Here is a 21,525-nt window from a genome sequence, read left to right on the forward strand (position 1 = left end):
ACCACACCAATTACTACACTTTTTTCAAGACCTCCTCAGTGACCTCTGCTCATGTTGAGACAGTATTTGACTGCCGTGTCCTCTACTGAATCCTGACTACTAGACCGACGTAAGGGGTCGTGGGTTCTCTCCCAGCAGTTGCTTTCCTGCTCAGAAATCCGCGCCCCGCCATGGTGTGTCAGAACGTGCCGGTATCTGCTGGACCGCGGCCACACAGGACGGGCCTGGGAATATTTTTGCATTCTTCATTATTATTCACTATCGTTGTTGGTTCGAGTATTTAGCTTTGCTGCCACTCGTCCTCGGCCGACAAACTGCTACAAAGATAATAAACCTCAAATGAAGATTTCATTAATAAAAATTAAAAATCACCTCCCTCATCTTCATTTCAAGTAAACACAATTTTTCCCTCATTAATCTCGAGTCCAATAGAAAAAACTTAAATTAACATTTTTAAAGACACCTCGGAAACAGAGATTACAAAGACGATAGTAATTCTCTTTTAGCCGCGTTAGAGAGTAACCGTCCACAAATACAACTTGCATGTTTTACGTCTATCTAGGTGGAAATGATCGCTTGCATATTTTTTATGTAAATAAAAAGAAAGAGCAAATAATCTGTACAGCCAACAGGTATAAAGAAATATGCAATACTAATTTTCTTAATAGGAAAAGAAAAAGAAACAGCTGTTTGAAACTGATAAATACGGAAACTAAAATTGCACCTCTGACTTGGCAATCAACTTGGCTTGGAGTTGGAAAAATGTACAAGACAAAAGAAAGAAGGCATCAAGGTCGAGGGCATATTTTATTGAACTGTCAGTAGAACAATATTTGATATCACGATATTTGACTAACTATTCAGCATTTCTAACCGTAAACAAACGAGTCACTGAATCATTCGTGAGTGGTAACGAAAATTAGTTACATTATCTGTACAAGCCAGCGCTATAATGACCGTCCAACTGCCCTTAAATGAGCGTCACATCACCAACTGTGGCATTTCGAAACTTTTAATCGGAATTTTACGCAAGGAAAGGAACCACACTTCAATGATACTGTAAGTGGACTATTGGTCGGTAAGACGTCAATTACAAGTTATTGAATACCAACACTGATAGCTCTCCATACGCTAGGTATTTACGTGTTACAAAACACTGGTATATAAATCCCTCAGCATTATTTTGGAAGAAGAATGAAGCCATTGGTGCAGTGGTTTTACATACTCGAGTCTGCACAGAATGTAGTTCTGAATCTAATTTTGGAATTCAAAGACTTACACGCAACCTCTTAACGCTACCTGGATCTTTGTATATGGACACGTCAGTGAGAAGCGAAATTGCGCAGGTTGCATGTACGTACATAATTAAATTGTGTACCACAAAGGAGTAATATGGATCCGATAAACGTAAGCATATACTCACAGTGTACGTACGTAATCGTTGATTGCCTACGGGAAGATTCCCGACAGTAACGTACACAGTCTATGCACTGATATTAAAGTAGTGCATTGAGTGTTAAGCACAGTGTGGTCAGGAACTACGGAAGTGGTAGTACACTCTGTGAATTATGTATCAGGCACTGCAGTGATTAATTATAGAGACACAGAAGTACTTTGATTGTAAACATTGTCACAGGTATCCTTGAAAGCAGATTGTGTGTTCTGAAATTATCTAGATCATTGAAAGAATTCGTAAATACAATTTTGTCAAGAGATCTGAGTAAAAATCAAAATAATTCTTGGCCTTAGATAATACCAGCAAGCGGATCGAAATCACCAGTTGATTCGCTCAGTGACGTTACCGGCGTAGAAACAAAGGACGATAGATAGAAGGCGGAATACAGAGATACCATAAATGAATGACTCGGTTCCCGAATTCTAAATTTTCCGAAGTATTACTTGTACAAATACGATTGGATGGCATTAAGAATTCAGCGCCTTGCCAAAATGCCGACAAGGAAACGGGAGACTGTTCGTGTGTTGGGAGATGCGAGGTATCTGACCAAATGTGGCAGCTGCAGCCGTTGAGGGGGGTGAACGAGATTTTTGTACGCAATCCAAAAACGTCAACAGCAGGCGCAAGCCGCCAACTCTAAATACCGCAGCAAAGTGTGTGGAAGACCGTGCGTCGGCGGCAACACTTGGAACCACACCGTCTGCATCTCACACAACAAGTAAAAGCTGAATGTTACGGCCGGCGCCTTCAGATTTGCGCCACAGTTGGGGATGGGCATTTCGCCCCCATGCTGATGTTCGGCAACGAAGCAATTAACACTTATCTGGAAAGATTTATCTGCGCAATCTGAGAGTGTGGCGTACTGAGAGTCCTCATGGAATTGACTCTCTTGAACGACGTCCGCCGAGGGTTAATGTTTCCTGCGCAACGTCACAGACGAATCTGAATGCGCCGTTTTTATTCTGTACAAGAACTATGGCGAGTGCCTCTTACTTCTGTATGTTGCAGTTGTAGTTGTTTCCACAACTGAGTCCGGATTCAAGAATTTCATGTTCCAGCGAGACAAGCCACCCCTTATGGGAGCATCGATGTCTGTCGCTACCTAAACGACGAACTTTCGCATCGCTGGACTGGCCGTAGGGGTGGAAGATGATGTGGCTGTGTTCGTTTGGACCTCCGGGTCGCCTGACGTAACGCCATGTGACTTTTTCCTTAGGGGGTTCACTGAGGGCCGTGTCTACGTGCCGCCACTGCCGAGAACACGGGAACAGCCCAGACAAGGCGCCAGTGTTTGTGTGCTGGCCACTGGCAGGGTGCTGCTGCGTGAGGTACGCAACGATCTTGGCCACCGCTTGCGTGAGTTTCGAGTCACCACAAGGGCACTCGTAGAGCACTGGTTTAGAGAAAAATGCGATCTTGGTCAGTTTACGGTTACGTTCACGCATCCATCGTATTTCTACACGCGATAATTCGCTAAGTATGGATCTCTGAAAACGAATTAATAGTTTAGAGTATTTTCCAAGTTATTTGACAGTGGAGGATCGTAACATGGCTCCTCCTTTCAGTCTTCGCACTAACGCCGAAATGGCAGGCGTGAAGTGGTTGCGGAATACAGATTCATCTGAAAACGCACAACGGTGGAAAGGCATGTGGGTCGCGTGAGGTACCCGCAGTGTTCCACAGGGGCTGTGCGGCAGAACTCGCTCCCGTCGCAGCAGCCGTTCACCGCAGGTCGCTGCAACGAGTGGCACTAGGCGACTGAGAAAACTCTGGCCACTCCCGTTTCCAATGAAGGTCAACGGGCAGATCAGAACAACAAGTCTGCACTGCCGTCCGTCCGGAGTCCTTTCATGGCCCGTGTCGGCGCTCCACGTCGACATCCTGAAGACTACGTGGCAGCCACAGCGGCAAACACGCGGGCCGCACCCGGCTCTCTTGTGTGCCGACGTACAGGGCAGGCGGGTGTGGGAGTTGTCCCGCTGCCGCAGGGAAAGAGGTTTGCGAGCGGTTACCCTGTTACTGTTTGGTCGCGTTATGTCGTTCGACTCCTCTGCAATGGCTGTTTACAATGGTACACAATAGTTATCAAGCTCCGCTGAAAAACTGTTGTGTGTCCTAATTCCACAGCTGTAAGTATTTATTATGCAATCAGAACATTCGCAACACTGCCCACTATAACTAAAACCGCTGCTCGATTATTTTCAGTCGTTGTGGACTTCCTACTGGAGACGTTTCTCTGCTGCCGTACACTGAACATGGGTGAAATTTCTAGTATAAGCTTATCGAGTAGTTCCAACGATGATGTCCACCAAAGATACGCCTAACATACATACATGCATGCGCTTATTTTGGCGTGACCAGTGTGTGTGTACTGTGGCACCAGTAAGGATATTTCGTATCAAAAACTTACATGTATTTCATCATGTAACATATAGAAAAGTCGTCAGATGAAACATTCATATAATTTATGCCAGGTCACATTTCCTACATCTACGTGAGTGGTGCAATTCACTCTTAAGAGCCTGGCAGAGGGTTCACCTAATTACATTCAGACTGTTTCTTTTCCGTTCCACTTCCCAGTGACACGCTGGAAAAATCAACACTTAAAATGGGAGAAATGAAGAGTTACCGTCGACAGATTTTTAACACGAAGAATACTCTCACTATGTAGGTGGGGGTTAGCAAAATGTTTTCGCATTCGCAGGGCGAAGTTGGTGACTCATATTTCGTGAAAGCATCTCGCGGCAACGAAAAACGCATTCTTCTTAATGATTGCCACCCCAACTCGCGTATCATACGCGCGACTCTCTCCGACAGTTTTGGTTAATACAGTTTTTTCGATATCCTCAGTTAATCAGATCCGGTAAGCATCGTTTATAGCGCAGTAAAACTCCAGGAGAGGGCGGACAAGCGTAGTGCAGGCAGTCTCTTTCGGTCTAGCTCTTTAGACCTATTAGTTCCACTAAGTGCTCCGCCAATAAAATGCAGTCCTTGGTTCGCCTTCTCCACAACATTCTGCATGTGTTCGGTACTATTAAACTTACTCCTAACTGAAATTCCCAGCTATTTATGCGAATTTACTGTCTTTAGATTAGTGTGATTTACTCTAAGTAATTTAGTCGGTTGTGTGGATGACGTCACTCTTTTCACCATCAGTTCCCACTATCCGCACCAACGGGTCATCGTCCCCCCATCATCTGCACACAATCTAACATCGTTGCTCATATTATGTTCTAAACTATTTACGCAGATCAGGATCAGCGGAGGGCCTCCAACACACCGGAGAACGACAGACGTGCCTTGTTTAACTCGATCACTTTCCTTGAGTTACTACGAACAGTGACCTCTCTGGCAGTAATCACGGATCCAGTCCCAGAACTGCGAAGACACTCCATGGGCACGCCGTTTGATTACAAGTCCCTTATGAGGACCGCTGTCAAGAACCTTCTCGAAATTCATAAACATGGAATCAATTTGAGAGCCTCTGTCGGCAACGCTCATTACTTCGTGCGAGTAAAGGAAACTTTTCCGAATCCACGCTCAATGTATGTGTCAACAAATCCTTTTCGTTGAAGTAATTCATGTTCGAACAGGGTATATGTTCCAAAATTCTACTGCAAATCGACTCCAGTGATATGCGTCTGTAATTCATCGCATTACTCCTGTTTCATTTCTCGAGTACTGGTGTGACCTGTGCGACTTTCCAGCCATTAGGTACGGATCTTTCATCGCGCAAGCGGTTGTATGGGGTCGAAGGGACGTGTCTTGATACTAAAAATGGACTTCGCCAAAATAGAATATTCAACAAGTGACGCATTAATGGTCTCAAATATCATTGTACTGTAATGTTACGCAACAATTTCCCAAGCAAGCCATAAAACTGGTAACTATCTTACAGCGTCACTGAATACGCCTGTAAATATGCATGTAAAGCTGGGTTTACACTAGCAAGTCGCTTGCAGAAGTTATTGCTGCACGTTATTGCTAGCCGCTTGCATCCGTGTTTACACAGCAGCGCAAGGATTAAGCAAGATTTTTCCGCAAGTTCTTTGGCAAGAAACTTGCGTCAACAACTTGCTGATACTGTTTACATATGCTTTCAGTATCACTACGAGTGTCAGCCGAAGTGTAAAATGACAAGTAGGCGGGTGAGATATGCTGCAGCTCTTGTAATTGTAATGAAAAACGTGAAAAAGGAAAAGAGAAGTATAGGGGTTAGAGAGTAGATAATGAGAAGATCGCAAAATGGTGCCTGTAATAACCTTTTGCAAGAACTTAGTATCGAGAGCATGGATACTTTTGAAAACTTTTGCAGAATGTCCTCAAATGATCTGGAGTACTTGTTGATGTTAATAGCGCCCGTCATATCAAAACGAGACACAAACTTCCGTACTGCTATTTCAGCAAAGGAACGTTTGCTAGTCACTATGATTTATAGGTACCGGTGAGCTACGAATAAAACAGGCATTTCATTTATTTATGTGAAACATACAACCAAAAAAAGTTTGAATTTTGAAATCTTTTCTTTGTAGGAGACTCATACAAGTCCCTAATGTATTTCGTTCATATTCCCGTCAGCACGATTTCTCTGATCGTGCCCGATGTATGTAGAGCCACTTTTAACGTCTCGAAAAGAGAAAATTATTTGAATGTATGTGAAAACACAACAATGAAATTAAATTTTTATTGAAATAAACTGCATTTTACAGAATGATATGCTTATAAAAATGTTTTTTTTTCTAATGCTCATAAAATCGAAAGTGACAAGCTAAGTAAATAGAACATATAATAATTACACATCGTCTTTTTCTAGACTCCTAAAACAACAAGCGAGTGGATGCAGGTGGCAAAGGGGTTGTGTCTTCAAGTTATTCTACTTTCTATGTACTTCTTTTATAGATGGGTCGAATATCGACGAGATTTCATTTAATGCTCTCATCTTCTTCACTCTATCCTTAAAGTCTCGGTTATGCACCAAATCAGCGTGCAGAGAGTCCTGTGTGCAGCAGTCTGTGAATTTTGGAGTCAAATTCCGTCCACCAACTTCACAGAAACACCGGCACTATTAACTTCTGCTCCCATTTTAAGTCAATAATGTGTCGAAACCATCTATCCACCCCCCCCCTTCCCCCCTTTCCCTTCCGCATTTCCAATAGAAAATCGGTGAGCCCTTGTCTCAGAATGTGTCCTGTCAACTGATGCCTTCATCTAGCCAGGTTGTGCCACAAATTTCTTTCCTCGCCGTTTCTATCCAGTACCTCATTAGTTACGTTATCTACTCATCAAATCTTGAGCATTCTTCTGTAGCACTGCAATCCAAAGCCTATTCACTTCTTGTTTAAATTGTTTATCATCCATGTTTCACTTCCATACATCGCTACACTACAAATACCTTCAAGGAAAGACTTGCTCATACTTTGAAAGGGTACAGTATCGCCCGACATTGAAAATAGGTACACCATTGTTCGTTATTCTTGTCAGTACAACATATTTTTTCTAATAACAACTCAATTTAAATTAATACAGCGAAGCCGGATACCAGTGTGGGAAAGAATGACAATTTATATATTTGATTGATCACATGTGCACTCCCACAAAATAAATCCCTACATCCAGTTTGGTGAGATCTGTAAAATGAATGAATGTATGGTCGTCTGCTAACCGCAGATAGTGAATGTGAATGTGAATATATGATCATCTCTGAGACGATCCTTTGGCCACCTTTGGTGGAACCAAAGACATGAAATATACCGCAGCTTTGAGTGCCTGATATGTGGCTAACCAAAACGGTAGCAAGGTGCTCCCCCACTTCGGCAGAGGTACGAGAGGACCTGAACAACGGCCACGTTTAAGCACTCCAGCGCTGGATCTTGTGTTGGTAAGACCTGTCTTAGGTGTGCTCCGTAAAGATAAAAGAGTGGAGACATGGTATGCATGTGAAATACTTAAGAGTAGTTTGGAATAATAATTTCTCTATTTCAGGAACTTTTGTGGGGAGAATTAAATGTCAGGCAGGTAATATTAAGGGGATCGTAGTAATCTTCGGAAGTGACCAACGGTCACAGTGAAACCAGGTGTAGCAACAAGTTGAAATACTTCCGAGTGCTTAAGTTAAGCTGAATTACTAGCGTGTGTACTGTAAGTTGGAAATACACTCCTGGAAATTGAAATAAGAACACCGTGAATTCATTGTCCCAGGAAGGGGAAACTTTATTGACACATTCCTGGGGTCAGATACATCACATGATCACACTGACAGAACCACAGGCGCATAGACACAGGCAACAGAGCATGCACAATGTCGGCACTAGTACAGTGTATATCCACCTTTCGCAGCAATGCAGGCTGCTATTCTCCCATGGAGACGATCGTAGAGATGCTGGATGTAGTCCTGTGGAACGGCTTGCCATGCCATTTCCACCTGGCGCCTCAGTTGGACCAGCGTTCGTGCTGGACGTGCAGACCGCGTGAGACGACGCTTCATCCAGTCCCAAACATGCTCAATGGGGGACAGATCCGGAGATCTTGCTGGCCAGGGTAGTTGACTTACACCTTCTAGAGCACGTTGGGTGGCACGGGATACATGCGGACGTGCATTGTCCTGTTGGAACAGCAAGTTCCCTTGCCGGTCTAGGAATGGTAGAACGATGGGTTCGATGACGGTTTGGATGTACCGTGCACTATTCAGTGTCCCCTCGACGATCACCAGTGGTGTACGGCCAGTGTAGGAGATCGCTCCCCACACCATGATGCCGGGTGTTGGCCCTGTGTGCCTCGGTCGTATGCAGTCCTGATTGTGGCGCTCACCTGCACGGCGCCAAACACGCATACGACCATCATTGGCACCAAGGCAGAAGCGACTCTCATCGCTGAAGACGACACGTCTCCATTCGTCCCTCCATTCACGCCTGTCGCGACACCACTGGAGGCGGGCTGCACGATGTTGGGGCGTGAGCGGAAGACGGCCTAACGGTGTGCGGGACCGTAGCCCAGCTTCATGGAGACGGTTGCGAACGGTCCTCGCCGATACCCCAGGAGCAACAGTGTCCCTAATTTGCTGGGAAGTGGCGGTGCGGTCCCCTACGGCACTGCGTAGGATCCTACGGTCTTGGCGTGCATCCGTGCGTCGCTGCGGTCCGGTCCCAGGTCGACGGGCACGTGCACCTTCCGCCGACCACTGGCGACAACATCGATGTACTGTGGAGACCTCACGCCCCACGTGTTGAGCAATTCGGCGGTACGTCCACCCGGCCTCCCGCATGCCCACTATACGCCCTCGCTCAAAGTCCGTCAACTGCACATACGGTTCACGTCCACGCTGTCGCGGCATGCTACCAGTGTTGAAGACTGCGATGGAGCTCCGTATGCCACGGCAAACTGGCTGACACTGACGGCGGCGGTGCACAAATGCTGCGCAGCTAGCGCCATTCGACGGCCAACACCGCGGTTCCTGGTGTGTCCGCTGTGCCGTGCGTGTGATCATTGCTTGTACAGCCCTCTCGCAGTGTCCGGAGCAAGTATGGTGGGTCTGACACACCGGTGTCAATGTGTTCTTTTTTCCATTTTCAAGAGTGTATTTAAGAAATGGCGTGCGCAGGACTTGAATTTAGAGAAGAGTACTTCCACGTGGTGAGTACTGTGTGAGTCTCAATCTGTGTATGAGACAAAGGATAAAGAGAAGTACTCGTCCATGGTATCAGTTGAGGACTCGCGTGTGTGATGAATGTGTTCTTAATATTACTTTGCGTGTTGTGTTTCCGTGTGACGCTTGATTCGAACTATAATACTCAGAGAGAAGCAAGGTGAGTCAGCCGTCTATCCAGCAACGCCACTTTGCTTGCATTGCACAGGAAGACGTGCATATATCCTCCAGTGTTCGTAGTAGGAAAGAAAAATTACGAAGTGGGGCAGTGTCGTGTGAAACTGGGATAAATACTAATTAAAGTGGGAAAGCTGAAAGTGATGTGATTTTAATGTTGTGACTATTCCCTGTGTAGTATTTCATGTTGCAGTGTGGTGTATGTCACGTAATTTAAGTATGTGTGGTTTGCACGGGAGGGTAGCAAGGTAATTTCAGAGGTAGTGGGTTATGCATGCTCCTTTTGTACCGCTCGGTCTGGAGGAAAATTTTCGTGATGATGGTTGTGAGAGTCGAAGTGTGAGATGTAGCAAAAGATCCACCATCCTATCCAGAAAGTGGACTGTAGCGTTAAATAATTACGAGACCATAAGACAGAGAATCACCAATGTAAAGCCATGCCGACTGGGCGGAATTTCTCATGTGTTATTGTTGTAGGTGATAGAATTTGTGTGTTTAGGTTATAGAATTTATCGGAATTAATAAGATAGTGAAAAGAAAAAGATTGGTGGCCTTTTCCTTCGAATAGTATGTTGTCATGATACCCAGGATTTATAAGGTGTGCGCCATTCATATTCAGTGCGATGGCCACGTGTTGATCAAAGCCGTTAAATAAGAAAGAAAATGTGGTATTGCCAGTGCGTAGTGAACAGTCAGAGTTGTATAAATTATTAATAGTCAGATGTGCGTTATCCGTTTCCGTTGGTTAATATTCAAACAGGAGAATCATTTGTAACTTAATTGTGAGTACTAGAGCTCATGTTCCTTGATAAATAAAAAATGAATCCACTCGATTGGCAGACCACTCATCTTGCAGGCATGACTGCTTGATGCCACAGTATAAGCAAGGCATGAGGGTGCCTCTCAACTTAAATTTATATTCGAATTATAAACATTTCTCCTCAGAAATACTATTTCTGCCGTTACCAATCTCCGTTTTTTTTTTCCCTCTCTACACGGTCCACCGTCAGTTATGCGTAAAAAGCAAGACTCGTCTACTGCTTTTAGCGTCTCATTTCCTTACCTAATATCCTCAGCATCGCGTAATTCAATTCTGGTACATTCCATCGTTTTTGTTGTACTGTTCATTCCATTCAACTCCTCTTCCAAGTCCTCGGCAAACCTCAAAAATTTTAATTTTGTTCCATCAACTTTAACTCCTCCTCCACATTTCTTTACTGACTGCCCAGTGCAAAGACTCGATAACGTAGACTAGAGGCTATAACCTTGTCTCACTCCCTGCTCAACCACTGCTTCCCTTTCATGCTATTCAGCCCTTTTAACTGCTGTCTGGGTTCTGCACAAGCTGTAAACAACCGTTCGCTCCGTATTTTACAGCTGCTGCCTCCATAATTTCGAAGAGTATTCCAGTCAACACTTCTTAAGTACAAAAACGCCATAAAAATAGGTTTGCCTTTCCTTAAGTAAAGTCATAGGGTCACTGCTGTCATGTTCCCACAATTGTCTGCAACGCAACCTGATCTTTCCCGAGGTCAACTATTTCCAGTTTTTCCAAGCTTCTGTAAATAATATGTATCAGGATTTTACAACCACGGCTTACTAAACTGATACTAGTTTGGTAATATTCACACCTATCAGCACCCGTTTCGTTTGGAATTGGAGTTATTGCATTTCACCATCACGGCATAGAAAACTGGATTACAGAGGGAAGGCCGAAATACCGAATGTCTTTTTCCGAAACTTGTTCACTGACGAATATTGTCAGTAGTTCCTCCTCTAACCATCGCACGAACGTCAAAATGACGAATTGAAAGATGTGAGCATGTCATGTCATAGAAAGGCAACTTGCGTCAGCTAAGAGATAGAACGCTGCCAGCTGGTCCCGGCGGAGGTTCGAGTCCTCACTCGGGCATGTGTGTGTGTGTGTGTGTGTGTGTCCTTGGGATAATTTAGGTTAAGTAGTGTGTAAACTTGGGGACTGATGACCTCAGCAATTAAGACCCATAAAATTTCACGCACATTTGAACATTTTTTGAGAACCCTGTTGCACATTTTCCGACAACTGTTTTGGGCGACACAGAACGGAAATGTTTTAGACGCTGTAGCTACCAAGGCACCTGACGTATCGGCACTGTTAAGTATGGAGACAGGGATTGATGATCATGATGTCGACGTAGGGGCGACGGTTAAGAACCCAGTAAGTCCCTCAGGAATGTTAGGAGATTACGTATGATGGAAAGAGCAGATAAGCAAGTGTTCGTATCTTGAGACAATGAATGGTCATCATTTTGATTCCATATGATAGACGTAAAGGAATTATGGACAAAGTGTCAAATGACTGTAAATAGCGCTCTGGAGCAATACGAACTGAGTGAATCGATTAAGGACGGAGAGGATTGGTTTACTAACAAAATTTCGGAAAATGCTGAGGGAGCAAGGATTATTACAGTCTTGCGTCAAGAAAGAAAGCTGAAACGTCGCCAGGGAAAAGTTAATGGAAACTCGTGTGCTAAAAACATCAAAGCACGAAGCATACAACTTCCACCATCATACCTCATCTTGCCGAGTACCTGAGAGAATTCTCGTGCTAGAGAAAGTTCTAGTCTTGCATAGTATCACTGAGCGGTTCAACGGTTTCCATACAGTCTCTCGTCGACGAGCATGTTGTGGCAATGAAAGGCAACAGGAGAAACGCTCAAGTTTCCGAGTTGATGTGTGCTGACTGGTTCCACCAGCAGAGGTGTTCTGAACACCTCACAGGGTGCGGCTGGACTCCACAGAGCAGGCCGCTGGCCGCGGCGTGCAGACTGCGCATGCGCGTCACAAAAAAGCTGCCACTCGCGGCGCGCGTCAACATTGATTTATTCTGTTCTGCACTGAGCAGACACTTACACTGAACGTATTTCGAATACTTTTAAGTACTATCGACAACGTGGAACGTAGGAATTTATATTATAGTCGAGGCGATCGAAAACTATCCTTCTTTCCAAAGCGTGACGAGGGAAAAGAGGTCAGATTTACACTCAGGCGCCAAGGAAACTGGTATAGGCATGCGTATTCAAATACAGAGATATGTTAACAGGCAGAATACGGCGTTGCGGTCACGAACGCCTATACAAAATTGTGTGGGCCAGTTACATCGGTTACTGCTGCTACAATGGCAGGTTATCAGGGTTTAAGGGAGTTTGAACGTGGTGTTACAGTCGGCGCATGAGCGATGGGACACAGCATCTCCGAGGTAGCGATGAAGTGCAGATTTTCACCTAATGGCTCTGAGCACTATGGGACTTAACTGCTGTGGTCATCTGTCCCCTAGAACTTAGAACTACTTAAACCTACCTGACCTAAGGACATCACACACATCCATGCCCGAGGCAGGATTCGAACCTGCGACCGTAGCAGTCGCGCGGTTCCGGACTGCGCGCCTAGAACCGCGAGACCACCGCGGCCGGCTTTTAATGATTTACAGCCCAAATCCTGTATCATTTCTGTGACACCCTCTCCCATATTTCGCGATAACAGGAAACATGCTGACTTTCTTTGAACTTTTTCGATGTACTCCGTTAGTCCTATCTGGTAAGGATCCCACAGCGGTAATCTAAAAGAGGTCCGACAAGTGTAGTGCAGGCAATCTCCTTAGTAGGTCTGTTACATTTTCTAAGTGTCCTGCCAATAAAACGCAATCTTTGGTTAGCCTTCCCCACAACATTTTCTAAGTGTTCCTTCCAATTGAAGCTGTTTATAATTGTAATACCTAGGTCCAAAAAATGTTCAAATGTGTGTGAAATCTTATGGGACTTAACTGCTAAGGTCATCAGTCCCTAAGCTTACACACTATTTAACCTAAATTATCCTAAGGACAAACACGCACACTCATGCCCGAGGGAGGACTAACCTCCGCCGGGATCAGCCGCACAGTCCATGATTGCAGCGTCTCAGACCGCTCGGCTAATCCCACGCGGCCAATACCTAGGTACTTCGTTGAATTTACGGCTTTAAGATTAGACTCATTTATTGTGTAACAGAACATAGCGAGTTCCTTTTAGCAGTTATGTGGATGGCCTGACACTTCTTGTTATTTAGGGTCAACTGGCACTTTTCGCACCATTGAGATATCTTTTCTAAATCGTTTTGCAGTTTATTTTCATCTCCTGATGACTTTATTTGCCGATAAACGACAGCGTCATCTGGAAACAAGCTAAGACGGCTGCTCAGATTGTCTCCCAAATCGTTTATATAGATACGGATCGCCAAAGGGCCTATAACACTACCTTGGGGAACGCCAGAAATCACTTCTGTTTTACTAAATAACTTTCCGTCAATTCCTACGAACTGTGTGACCTCTCTGACAGGAAAGCACAAATCCAGTCACATAACAGACAATATTACATAAGCACGCAATTCTACTACGAGCCGCTTGTGTGGTACAGTGTCAAAAGTCTTCTGGAAATCCAGAAATACGAAATCGATCTGAAATCCCTTGTCAGTAGCACTAAACACTTCATGTGAATAAAGAGCTAGTTGTGTTTCACAGGAACGATGTTTTCTACACTCATGTTGACTGTGTGTCAACAGACCGTTTTCTTCGAGGTAATTCATAATGTTCGAACACAATATATGTTCCAGAGTGCTGCTGCATATCGACGTCAACGATATGGGCCTGTAATTTAGTGGATTGCTCCTACCTTTCTTGAATATTGGTGTGACCTGTGCAACTTTCCAGTCTTTGGGTGCGATCTTTCGTCGAGTGAACGGTTGTATATGTTCGTTAGATTTGGAGCTAATGCATCAGCATACTCCGGAAGGAACGTAATTGGTATACAGTCTGGACCAGAAGACTTGCTTTTATTAAGTGATTTGAGTTGGTTTACTACTCCGAGGATATTTGCTTCTACGTTACTCATGTTGGCAACTGTTCTCGATTCGAATTCTTCTGTGAAGGCATTTCGGAAGGTTGTGTTTAGTAACTCTGCCTTGGCAGCACTGTCTTCGATAGTATCTGCACTGTTATCGTGCAGAGAAGGCATTGATTGTTTCTTGCCGCTAACACACTTCACGTACGACCAGAATATCTCTGGATTTTCTGCCAGATTTCGAGACAGTTTCGCTGTGGAAACTGTTACAAGGATCTCGCATTGAAGTCCGCGCTAAACTTCGAGCTTGTGTAAAAGATCGCCAGTCTTGGGGATTTTGCGTCTGAGTTTAGCACGTTTGTTTCGTTGTCTCTGCAACAGTGTTCTGGCCCGGTTTGTGTACCAAGGAGGATCAACTCCGTCGTTTGTTAATTTATTCGGTATGAATCTCTTAACTGCTGCCGATACTATTTCTTGGAATTTAAGCCTATCTGGTCTACACTTGTATTATTAATCTGGAATGAGTAGAGATTGCCTCTGAAGGCGTCAAGTGAATTTTTATTTGCTTTCTTGAATAGGTATATTTTTCTCTTATTTTTCGAGGATTTGGAGATTACAATATTCACTAATACCTGAATCGGTTTTGATGCTCGTTATTGACGTAACGAATGGTGATGCTTGAAGAAAACTGAAACACACCACGAAAATCAGAACAGTTTATTTTCTTAACTGACCAGATACTAAATAATTTATGACCAAATGGACCACATACGCGACAGCAAAATTTTTACGAACAGCTTTTCGCCAACAGAGGCATGAATGTACTGGGTGTTTATAAATAACGCCATCTAGTCATGGAGGTCCAATGTGGGCTGTAATTGACGTGTAACAACGAACCATGGTAGATATGCTATATGAAAGCTTATCAGGTGCGTATCTCTCGCTGTGCAGCATCTCGCCGAAGTCTCCGGTGCTCATACTGAAGGAAATTGTGCAAGTGGTGGTTAATAATAAAATCAACATTCGGCGTTCCTCAACTTGTTTCGCCCTTGCTGCCCACGTTCCGTTCCCAATCCATTACTTGTAGAAACATTTCCAAAATTGGAAATAATTTCTTTCCAGTGTAAATCCGTTCCCCATTGACGCATCAGTATAGCTACCGATCTTCGCGGCCATACGACAGGTGACGGCCCACGCTCGACCTCCGCGGGTGTCTGGACGTGTGGGAGCCCCCCCCCCCCCCCCCCAGCCGCAACCCCGCGTCAGGGCGCTGCCTCGCCACCGTCTCCACCTGAGTGGCGGCTACTGCCGGCCCAAGTGCTGTGTCAAGCACCGCACTGAGGAAAGTTACGCAACTGTCACACACTTTGCCCGTGGACAAAACAGCTAAAGAATTAAAAGCACCAAGAAACGCTGTACACACTCCTAAGACGTAACTGATCTTAGTGCCCCATTACGGGCAATCGATGTGTGACTCAAAGCGTGGATTCCACACATTCGCGAGTAACTGGCGGCCTTTTTATGAAACTGTTTTTCTGCTGCGGCTACTGTTCATCCGTCTACGTCACATTTCCCCACACTTCGACACAACTAATCTCGCTACACACGAGACGTTTTGGAGAGGTCTTTAATACGGTGTGCATCAATTGCGTTGCATATTTTCTGATAGACCAGTATAAATACGAAAACCACCACACAAACTTCAACGTCAAAAGAGTGAAAGCAATTTGGAGCACCGATATCGGAGTAATTATTATTCACAGAATTCGTGCGACTTATCAAATCATCCTGTCCCTGCGACAGGGAAGAAAACTTCGAAAACCGGTACATCAACACACCGATTGTCCAAATTGAAAATTATATAGTTGTGGTACTCAAATTTGCGTTTTATGACGATGTGCGCTCTAACTGATACACATTTTCAGCACTGCGTCAGTATGACGTTAGTGCCAGCCCGTAATTCCGAAACTTAACATCGATAATGGGTAAGGCTTCATTAACAGGAAGTGGCTAAACGAAGTATGTACTATAGGTTTCAGTCAAATATAATTAGCAAATCTCTCTACAAATGTTACCATTCTGACGTGATTCACTCCTCTGACGGAAACTGACAACAGAAATCTACCTCCACGTTCGGTACTATTGCACTGGAAATGAGAAATTAAATCTCTACTCTACCGTCGTCAATAGCCTGCACACAAAAATTTACACTGCACTTTAAATCGTGTCATTTGAGCCTCAAGTACAGAAGTTGGTGACAGTTTCACAATCGGTAATATTCATTCTTTCGTCACTTACGATGCGATTGATGCGCAAGTACGACAAGACGGGCAGAACACCAGGCTCTCTTACCAGACAAATATTAACACGAGAACGGACAGACAAAGCGCTGCAGCGTCGTGTAGTGCAGAAAAATTGTGGTGTGTTATCGCTTCCCTTTCATTAGTAATCTCAAACTAGGAGACATGACGTCACAGAACGATAAACAATACGAAAGGTTTACTTCAAGAGGCTCAAACATTAGGATAAATTCTCAAGAATTCGCCAACTACCAATCAAATCTTCGCCTCAGTCTAACCACGATATTAAGCAAAGCAACAGATCGCTCGCGCATCGCAACCTCAACTCCAGAGAATCGTGAAAGTAGTGAAATGAACGCGAGTGCTGCGTTTCATGGCCAGAAGCACGTCGGCAAGGCGCCACGTGTTGTGATCCGCGAGTGGACTACACGGTATTCGGAATGCCCATGCACAAAACAACTTCCGACGCCTGATTACTTTGCAGACGAATTAACGTGTGTAAGACTTGATGTTAAGCCTGTAGGCGAGAAGTACTTTAGGGATAGTTTGAAATTATTCTTAACGTGTTTTCCAGGTCGCCAAAACAAAAGCCAGTTTTTCTCGCGGCTAAACGTGTGTGACGTAATATCTGTACAACGACGTAATTTTGCCAACACTTCGTATGGGGTGCGTGGATAATGTCAGCAAACTGTTGGCAATATAGGGTCATTTCCAATGAAGTAATAAACTAAAACGTTAAGTCTGACGCCGAAGGTGACTGCATAACCGACGAAATGTGCTACTTCACGTGTGTGTGTGTGTGTGTGTGTGTGTGTGAGAATAACTGCCGTCATTCTGAAAGACTGGCTGAATAACGTCCGCGTATTTCACCGCCATGAAATACGTCACCTCGAGACACACCAAGTTACCGTCATACTGTGTGAAACCCGTAATGTCAGATTATACCTCTAAATGAGTACGGTAGGACAACATTTTAGATGTTTAAAGTCGGCAAAGGTAAGCGAAATATTGAAAAACAAATTTTTGTCATCCGTGCAAACCGCTAGCTAGGCAAGCTGTAGCCGACCTCCAGTTCCAGGCTAGCGGTCCAGTGTTACAGACAACCACGGCTGCTGGAACCAGTGGCAGCAGACGCCGTGTCGCCATAGAACTCACCCAGTCACAAGTGCCGAGTTTGATGGTTTTCGCAAACTTGCGTCCTACGAACATAATCAAGAACGGGAGGTTTTCATATTAAGTACCTTTGGAACGAGAATTCTGGAGAAATCTACACTGGCGCATGGAAATACTACCCGACTGAATGTGGCGGTATTTTTCATCCGTTCTACATTATTCTCGCTCAAGTTTTGACGGGTTAAAAGGCAAGGCGATAAATAACCAGGAATAAATTACTGAACACTCAAAGCAACCTAACACCGTGTTCGCCGTCGCTTTGTTCGTAGCCATCGTGATTTTTAAAAGTAAGACAATATATTAGGGACAAACCACCCTAAAGCGTGCAGAACATTGGCAGCTTCCAGAAATTCCAGTAACCAACAGCAGGCCGCCTTACCTTTCTCTGGTGTTCTCGCCGAGAAGAGAGATTTGCAGAAGCTCTGAAGGCAGGTCGCACGCTCCTCACGCCTCGACCGCTCCCTCACAACTGGGCCGCACAGACAGCCGGGGCGAGCGGCTGCCCCCACCCGGCTCTGACGTCACGGGGCGGCGTTGCCAGCTCGGCCCGCGGCAGGCGAGGGAACGGCTGCGGCAGCGCGGGCGAGGCGTCGACGTCGGTGTCGGCACGGCCGGGCAGCCTGCTAGAGTCCTGCATGACCGAGTAGGCGAGCACGAAATAAGAGATGGGGCGAGCACACCCTAACTGGATAGGCTGCCCGCACCAGTTGTAGCGACCGAGCATAGAAGCCGTGACCGGATACGTAGCACGTAACTGCAAACACATTACACGTGTCATTATCCGTGTGAGACTGCAGCCAGTACGGGCTTCTCATTTGTGGTGTGTCTCTCCCTGTAATCATGCAGCGCGAGGAAGCCAGTGCAGTAAGACGTAAGATTGAAACCAATGTTTACACATTGAAGAAACGGGAAGGTCTCAAAAGTCATGTATCGAGTACATTTCTGTTGGTTGTAGACGAAAACAGTGCATCTACTTGGTACGTATCAAGCATAAACTGCTCAACATTATTGTGTTTCGAGTGGGGAACCACTCATCTAAAGAAACATAGTTGCAAGAAACCTGAGAAAGATACAGCTCCTTGAGGGACACCGGCAATAATAAAAAATAGTACTACAGCAAAGTGTGTTGCAATACGTGCTAAAGATATCAGTCCTTTTAAGGCTGTTTCCGGTGAAGGTTTCAGAGAACTAGGCCAAGAATTAATACATCTAGGTGCGCATTATGGAAAAGTTAACGTGGCAGATGTCATGCCACATCCCTCTACTATAAGCAGACATGTCAAAGAACAAGCTGATGCAATAAGAAACAGCATAATCCCTTCTGTTATTGCGGAAGTTATTAATAAGACATGTGCTACGACAGTTCATATGTAGACTTGGTTCAAAAATGGTTCAAATGGCTCTGAGCACTATGGGACTCAACTGCTGAGGTCATTAGTCCCCTAGAACTTAGAACTAGTTAAACCTAACTAACCTAAGGACATCACACACATCCATGCCCGAGGCAGGATTCGAACCTGCGACCGTAGCGGTCTCGCGGTTCCAGACTGCAGCGCCAGAACCGCGCGGCCACTTCGGCCGGCCATATGTAGACTGATTCGCGTAATCAGGTGCACTATTTGACGCTTACAACACATTACATTAACACAGACTGGTCTCTTGTGAACAATGTTTCATTTACAATAAAATTCTCGGACGTTAAGAGGACGGGAGTAAATATTATGAAAGAAATTGAAGGTAGGATGGCTGATTGGGACATTTCGCCTGACATGTCGCACAGTTTTGTTTTTGTCTCCGACCAGGGTGCCAATGTACGTAAAACACCTCGTTTTTACGGGAACGTTTCGATGATTTCCACATCAGTTCTGTATTACTTGTTTCTTTTGTTTGTTATCATAGATGCTTCAAGTACTTTGTCATCACGAGCCAGAAAGAGATATCGTTTCAAGGAATGGAGGAACAACAGATCATCCGCAGCAGATGAAGTAGATCTCTGCATTTTAATGCACCCCGGAGATGATGATGATGACATCTTAAAGTGGTGGAGCAGACATGAAACAGATCTGCCAGGCCTGGCTGCAGTTGCAAGACGTATTTTATATATCCTAGCAACAGGCGCACCTAGTGAAAGATGCTTTAGTAAAGCCGGCATGTTACTAAAATATGGCCACGCCAATTAAATCCGGAACGCGTTAGTGATTTACTGGTGATCAACAATAACTATAGAGAATGAGATTTTCATTCTGCAGCGGAGTGTGCGCTGATATAAATTTCCTGGCAGATTAAAACTGTATGCCCGACCGAGACTCGAACTCGGGACCTTTGCCTTCCGCGGGCAAGTGCTCTACCAACTGAGCTACCGAAGCACGACTCCCGGCCGGTGCTCACAGCAAAGGTCCCGAGTTCGAGTCTCGGTCGGGCACACAGTTTTAATCTGCCAGGAAGTTTCAACAATAACGTCAATTTTGTTTCTGTTACAAACAAGTGAAAAGTATGACAAGTTACGTCTGTAAATGTTTAATGTTCTTTGTATGCTTTCTTTATGATGATGGTTGTCTTCTAGATTAGAGGGACAGCACTTACTGAATGTTTCCTGTTAATGAAAGGAAAAATATATCTTCTGTTCGGAAATGAAACTCGTCTTCTATCCTCGACCGTACTGAAATATCATTTAACTTAACAAGTGCTGCATGAATGTTGCTGTGCCACGTACCCGTTGTTGGAAGCGTTACTTCTGTATTAAAAGAGAGAGGGATAGAGATAAACACATTGTGTGTGTGTGTGTGTGAGAGAGAGAGAGAGAGAGAGAGAGAGAGAGAGAGAGAGAGGCTTTGGATTTGTACAGTACAGTGCAGTGCAGAGAGCCGGGGCGAGGCGAGGTGAGACGTCAGCGGTGACCGGTGATGCTCGGTTATCCGCGTGTCCGGAATCCGGACAGCAGACAGGGGGCGAGTACGTGGCCGAGCCGAGGCGAGTGGTGTGGGGCCGGACACGAGCGGCTCGGTCCCCCCGTCAACAGGCGAGTCGTGGCCGGTCAAACACTGAGCGTTGCAGCACTCTACAGCCTGCGTCCCATCCACGCCACAGGCCGTTCATCTCGTCCCGCGCTATACAGCTGCTGACACAAACCCCCTCCTACATGGGGCTCCCAAAACCGGGTTTCGTGAACCGATTACCAAATACCGCTTCCGGTGAACGCAAAGAGGGAACGAAGACGCTGTATTTTGGTCACGGGTTGAGGACGGGTGTGAACAGATGATTTTCCGTCGCGATTCGTCTCGATCATTTGCTACCCCGGAAGTGAAGGACGGATGTAACAAGTTTTCGTTAAAGAACGTTAAAGTGCTATCAATGTTCAATTGTATTCATAGTTACGGATTAGCTATTCACTGTTGTATGACAAATTTGTAGTAGATGCAACCGAGGTGGTGGTGTTAAGTTCCTATCGGACCAAACTGCTGAGCTCGTCGGTCCCTAAGCTTTACACACTACTTAATCCAACTTACACTAAGTTACGCCAAGGACGACACACACGCCCATGCCCGTGGCAGGACTCGAACCTCCGACGGGGGGAGGCGCGCAGATGCAGCCGACACTATGTCTTCAGACTGTTAGGGACAACAGTTAGAAGTAGCCGTCTGTTGCAACACTGGGTTCGGCAGGCTCGCTTTAGTGCCCTCCATTGTCTGTTGTTTGCTGCATGTGAGGGAAACTCGCGCCCGTTAATACGAGGAGAAGAAAGTGTTCTTCCCCTAAAACCATGAAAGGAGAGTTCCCAGTCGAAGTAAACCACGACTGTACGAAGGTACAATGTACGCTGTGTCGTTCAGTATTTTTCATTGAACATGGGGGACGTGTCGACAAAACGTAACACATAAATAAAAAGAAGCGACTGATCGCCGTTTCTGCGAGAATTTCTGGCAG

The 21,525-nt window shown here is 45.2% G+C and overlaps 1 non-coding gene across 1 annotated transcript; it reads right to left on the reverse strand.

Annotated features, from left to right (window-relative positions):
* Positions 1-19,893: 19,893 nt before the first annotated feature.
* Trnap-cgg lies at positions 19,894-19,968 on the reverse strand. Its single transcript has one exon. It is a non-coding gene; the product is annotated as a tRNA-Pro (tRNA).
* Positions 19,969-21,525: the final 1,557 nt, after the last annotated feature.

The sequence above is a fragment of the Schistocerca piceifrons genome, unplaced genomic scaffold (genome assembly GCF_021461385.2).
Source record: "Schistocerca piceifrons isolate TAMUIC-IGC-003096 unplaced genomic scaffold, iqSchPice1.1 HiC_scaffold_1870, whole genome shotgun sequence".
Taxonomy (NCBI): domain Eukaryota; kingdom Metazoa; phylum Arthropoda; class Insecta; order Orthoptera; family Acrididae; genus Schistocerca; species Schistocerca piceifrons.